Genomic DNA, 6,000 nt, shown 5'->3' on the forward strand with positions numbered 1-6,000 from the left:
CCCTTTTAACGTCTAATTGTTCCTCAAGGCTTTTGGTGAAGTGTCAAATCCCACATCACATTGGATCCCCAGTGTGTATTTATTGGGGCAGGTGTCATGTGCTAATGCTGCGTCCCAGGGGAGAGGGGGGGGGGGGGACCCTTCCTTAGCTGTGATTGTGGCCAGGTGCTGTTCAGGTGTGCATTTAGTTCTCTTTTCACTGCAGAGTGGGTGACAGGTGCTGCCTCTCCCAACTCTGTCATTCACACTCCCCCCCCCACCCCCCCAACACATACACACTGCACATTTTCATAGTAAGGGATTAATACTGCATGACTATGTTTTGCACATTCACTTTGTCAAAAGTGATAAATGCTAAATGTCTATATATGTGTGTACTGTATCCCGAACATAAGAGAGAGCACAGATGGGAAGACGAGGACATGTGCAGCACAGTTTAGTGGATGTAGCCGGTCATTATGCAGAGCTGCGGGGTGTGCTTATCTATTACCGCGGTCAGTTGAGCATGAAGAGCTGAAGACGAGCTGAAAGGGTGCAAATCCCTTTACTCCATCCACATGCCGCCCACATCTCCCCACACAACCCAGGCCTCCCCGCACAGTTTTTTCAGCCCATCTCAGCCCTGCCCAGCCCAGCCCAGCCCTGGCCTCGCCTTCCCGAGCATGCGACTGGCGAGGCTGCCCAGCTGCAGAGAATCAGCTGTAGTCTCAGTAGGCCTGGAGGGCTGTCTCTCCAAAGAGGATGGAAGAGCCTGGCTAAGGCCAAGGTATGATGACATAACAAGTCATCACGCATTACGATTGTATTTAGCGGCAGGTGTCCTTGTGCAGCTCGTTTCACTGCATTTTAAGAAAGAATGCTTGTTATGTATATTTATTTATTTTAGGGTCCGGGATGAGCTACTTGTGGATCACTGTGTAGATGTGCATCTGCATATGTTTGCAAATCAAAAAGAGAGACAATTCTGTCTTGAAGAAAATATATTTTGTGCTGAACATTTTTGAGTAATGGTTAAAAGGAGTTAAGATAAATCCAATTTGGCCTACTTGTAAATGCCACATCTCGCTCTCTTTTTCACTCTCTTGGGTTCTTCCTCCCCTCCCCCTTTCTCTCATTTCTCTCACATCATGCTGCCTGCAGCTGATGCCAGGAAGAATGTTGGAGATTATTTAATATAAGTGCAAAGCTAAAATGGAAATTATTCATTCAGAAGAATGACTGTTAGTGGAACAATTAAAGTCTGCTGACTTCGGTGCAGCTTGCCGTTGGCGTTGCGGGTCGTTTTGAGTTCTCTGCGTAGCTCCAATATACAACAAAAAAAGCCAGAGACCATTGAGTCCTAACCTTTTCTGTCTTCTTTACAGAAAGCAGGACTGAGTGTGTGACTCATCTATTTAATTGGATAACTGAACACATTTTTAAAATGATCTCTATACAAAGCAATCGTATTGTAACGTTGATACATTTAGCAGTGTTGGCACTGACTTTAATATCTCTTGAATTTCCAGACGTTGTCTTGATCATCAAAGCTAGGCAACAGCTGGCTTCAGTTGAGACAAATCTGAATAAATAGCCGTGTCCGTAATCTTACCTGACACTAAGTGTTATTATATACACCTGTTGCACACATCTTTAGCCGATCCATAGGGCGTATAGGTTGTTTTTCCTCTTTAGATTACCTTCTTGATTCATGTTGCTGGCCTCTGTGCAAATGGAAAAAACAATACATAATCATTGAAATATCACACCACTATCTTTTCAAGAGGCACATTATTGGTTTTCCAATATGTACATTACAGAAGAGCATAGAAGAGCACAGTGTAGGGATGATATGTACCGAAGGGTATGAACGTGTGAATGTAAAATACAAAGTAAAAGCATGACATGGTGGTCTGCTTGCATGTATCACAAATGCCAACTTCATGACTCGTTTATTTTGTAACGGTTGTGGTGTGAAACCAGATTAAGCACAGATGACTGGAGCCCTCTTTTCTTTATTTATCTTGAAACGGAATAACTCTACTACAACATGGAGAATGCATGAACTTGGCCTCTGCGTCCTGGACAATCTCTGGAACATGGACAAGTCAGGTTTTAGGGGAACTTTGTAAAGTTTCTCTCAGCTAAAGTGTCTACTTTGAAAACACATCAAAGGTTGAGTCCTCTGTTGAGAAGAGCCTCAGAAAACCTGGCCAACAGTTGCTGTTTAATTCTTTTGCCCACTCCTCCGAACCCCCGCCTCCATTTTTTCCACAGTCAACACGGCTCTCCCAGGCGTCCTGTGTCCATGCTGGGTGTGCTGGCAAACAAAACACCAGATAATGTTACACTCCTTTCCTGTTGGACTGAAGTGGATTGTGATTGGTTAATAAAACGCAAACATTTGCTTGACGATGCCTGGCACTGCCCCTCAGAGTGTGAGGGGATGGAAGTGGAGAGAGGCACAGCTCTGTGAGATCTTTACTTCTCAGCTAGGAATATGGGGGTGGGAAGATACATTTCTTTTTGTCAACTTAAAGTCAACAAAACTCTTTTGAATGGCTGCCACGGTTTTTGACCAAGTACAATGCCATCCACATTGAAAGCACTCATCAAAAGAGTTATCCCCTTCAGGCTGTTGGTGTTTTATTTAGTGCAGGCTCATGTACTTAAAGGGTTTGCAGGGGTTTTCTGTGTTAGGAACTATGCCCACAGTGCTTGGAGCTGGATCAGCATTCCTAACCCATGTGTGTATCCTTTTCTTGTCCTTCACCTCTGTTGTTTTACTGTTCAACAGTTGTTTGGCATCTACTATCAAACACACAACGCCACTTTGATGTCACACAATGACTTGATTCCAATATCTGACCAGGGGACATTTCTTCAGCTTGTTAAATGTGCTCTTGTTTCCAGCCTTCTCTCAATATGAGAGGGACCGTGCTGGTGAGCTCACGTGTGAATGTGTGATGCATGGGGAGCATGTTGGCCTTATCGAAGGGGCATCCATTACAGTGTTGGTGCCCACATGGTGGGAGATGTTATTAGGTAGCTCATCGCCTTCCTCCTCAGAGAGAATGGATGTGTGATTATGAAGTCATCATCCATGAACCACCGAGGCTGCGGAGGAGCACCCCTCCTCATGGGTCCTCAGGGTGCCATTGATTGGTGACCATGTGTTTGTGCCTGATAGACTGTGAAATGGTGTGTTGCTGCACCGCTGTGTCCCACCTGCGTCCCACCAAGGTGATTGATTGGTTTGGTCATGTGGAATGTTCCCATCTGGTCTGCAGTAATGCTTTTTTTTTTCTCATTCGTGAATAACAAGCGCTGGAAGGAGAATCGTTGGGCTCGGAAAAAGGCAAAGGCCAAGCTAAAACACTTCCCCCTTTACATCTCCCCCTCTTTTATTTTTACCGAAAAAAAATTCAAATAGATCGAGCCGTGGCACCTGATTATCCCGGGAGGGGACAAATACAATCAGAAAATCCACATCTCCTCTCTCACACAGAGATGGATTTTAGGAGAAAATAAACTGTTTAGTTCAAAGGGCAGCAGCTCCTGATTTTGAAAGTTGTACTTCAGGGTTAAAGAATGATCAGTATAGTATTTAATATCTTTGATCCCTTTTTCAGATCTCTAGTCTAATTTAAAGGCAGGTACACCTTCCCTCCCCTAAGCCTAATGTGTTATTTTGTTTCTCACTCCTGACTTACTCTTGGTTTGATTTCTCTTAATCATGGTCCCTCTTCTTTAATTGATCTATTTATTCCACCTAATGGCTAATTACACATCAGGCTGCATGAGCAGATGCATTTATCATCATAGAACGTAATAATCAGTGACATTTCAACAAAGAAAAAAATGAATATGCAAATAAGAACTCATTAACATTGGCTCTTGCTGTTTTGAATAATGTCACTGCTGACAGGGCTGTACGTAGAAATTAATGTCACGCTCAGGGCAGGGGCGACATGTTTCACAGTGTTGTGTGGCTCCATCATGTATCTCCGTCATACTGTTGTTCCTGCGGATGGGCTGTAGACATCCACCCCCAGCTAGGGAGGGAGGAAGCTAATGTAGTGCATTACCTCCCCTCCCTGTTTCCTCATCCTCTTTGACCTAACCTCTAACCCAGACAGCTTTTATTTACTGTCAAACAGAACCTGGTGGAAGCATCAAACAGCTCTGACAAGATGGATGTACTCAAACTCTTGAGTAAAGGAAACAAAAGGGGTCATTTTAAAAGGTACGAGGCAAAACTGAGTGAGTGTACATCTGATGTGTCCTTGTGCTGTTTCTTGTTGCCAGAAGAATGTATTCGTAACCATGGAGTCCGTACAGCTTTACTTCCAAGGACTTGACATCGGAGAGAAGATTTGATTATCACAGAATCAGGGCCTTCTGCATTTTTCATAGAAAATAACAGAAAAACAACACAAATTTGATGCCAGTCTTAAATAAAGATTTACAATAATGTTTCTTTCTGCTATAAATAATCCTAATAGGGGGGTCCGAAAACAGACTATTAACTTGATAGGATCAATGTTTCGTGGTTAGGTGCCATGGAAGACGTCACGCGGTAACATGAGCACAGACACACGTGATCATTTCACACGGTTTCTACATGAACAACATTTCTTCATCCTGTATGATGAGTTTGTTTTCATGGTCTCATGACTTTCCTTGGAGCGAGGAAAGTAGACGTGTTTTCTGGATGGAAAAAAAAGAGGCGCTTGGAATGCATTGGAGAGGCGGTGAAGCACACTCACTAATTGGCTGTTTTTGTTGCGATGGTTTTGAATTGATCCCCGGAGGCGTTTAGGTCACTACCTCTCACATTATCAGAATAAGGGGCTGCACTGCAGCGCTGTAATCAATAAGGATGCACACGACAAATGGTTGGCCAGCATGCTCTTCCTTCAGTCGGATTTCATTCAGTCAGATTTCCATGTTTTGATAAATAAGTTTGTGGCTAAAAATACAGCTATTGCTCACACTTGAACATACAGTTATTGAAATTGAACAGGTGCACTGGTGCTTTTTATGTGCTCGGGGAAGGGGTGTTTTGTATATCTTGTGTTAGTTGAACAATCTCAATATTTACAGTTCACATTAACACCAAAATGCTTTGCCTGAACAGTTTGTTGAGAAAATGCTCGCTAAACAAAATGTCCATCATTTGGTCGTATACCACTTGTATTTTTTGATGTGCTTAACGCGTGGAAGAGAAGCAAGCTCATATCTATAAGGTTCCCGGTTAAAACTTGTGCAATAGAAGAAAACATCTGGCTCAAGAAAGATGAACATTACTTCTTTGTGTTAAAACTGTAGCTTTGTGCAATGCACATAGCCCCCATCCTGTGTCGTGTAGATGTTTAACGGGTGTGTGGGACAGTTGTCAATGTCGGTCTATGTCAGCGGGTTTCATCCCAGGAAATAAAAAAGTGGAAGAAGAGATCTGGAGCTACTCATCCCAACCAAACTGAGCAAGAGACCCAGAACATGTCAGTGTAACACTAACATGTGGACTGTATGGAAAGAAATGATGGCACATGACAGCAGCCTGGAGTATGGAAAACATTATGAAAGACTAAAAGCATGAGATTCTTTGATCTGGTTAACCAAAAGCTGATTTACTGGGCACAGCACATTGCTCAGATGTCACCAGGTTGTGTTGACCAAATAATTTGCCAGATGCAGGCACACATTATTAAGTATATCCTGCTTCAGAGTGCCTTACATTGGTTTTAGTGCTCACGAAGCCTTGACCTCAGGCATATAGGCTTACTGTTGCTTCCTAAAAAGCTTGACTGGGTCTGTGCCAATGTGACAGAGAGAGAGCAACTATAATGTAGACAAGAGAACCTGGAGCTATGATTGCTACCAAAAGTTCCACTGCATTGACTCGGGATAAGAGACTTCACTTATATACCATATAGATATTTCACTTGGGATTGACAAGCCATTGTGTAATGTAGCTTGACACCCATATCTTTGGACATTTTGGGTTGTTCACACAGC

The sequence above is a fragment of the Pseudoliparis swirei genome, chromosome 4 (assembly GCF_029220125.1).
Source record: "Pseudoliparis swirei isolate HS2019 ecotype Mariana Trench chromosome 4, NWPU_hadal_v1, whole genome shotgun sequence".
NCBI lineage: Eukaryota > Metazoa > Chordata > Actinopteri > Perciformes > Liparidae > Pseudoliparis > Pseudoliparis swirei.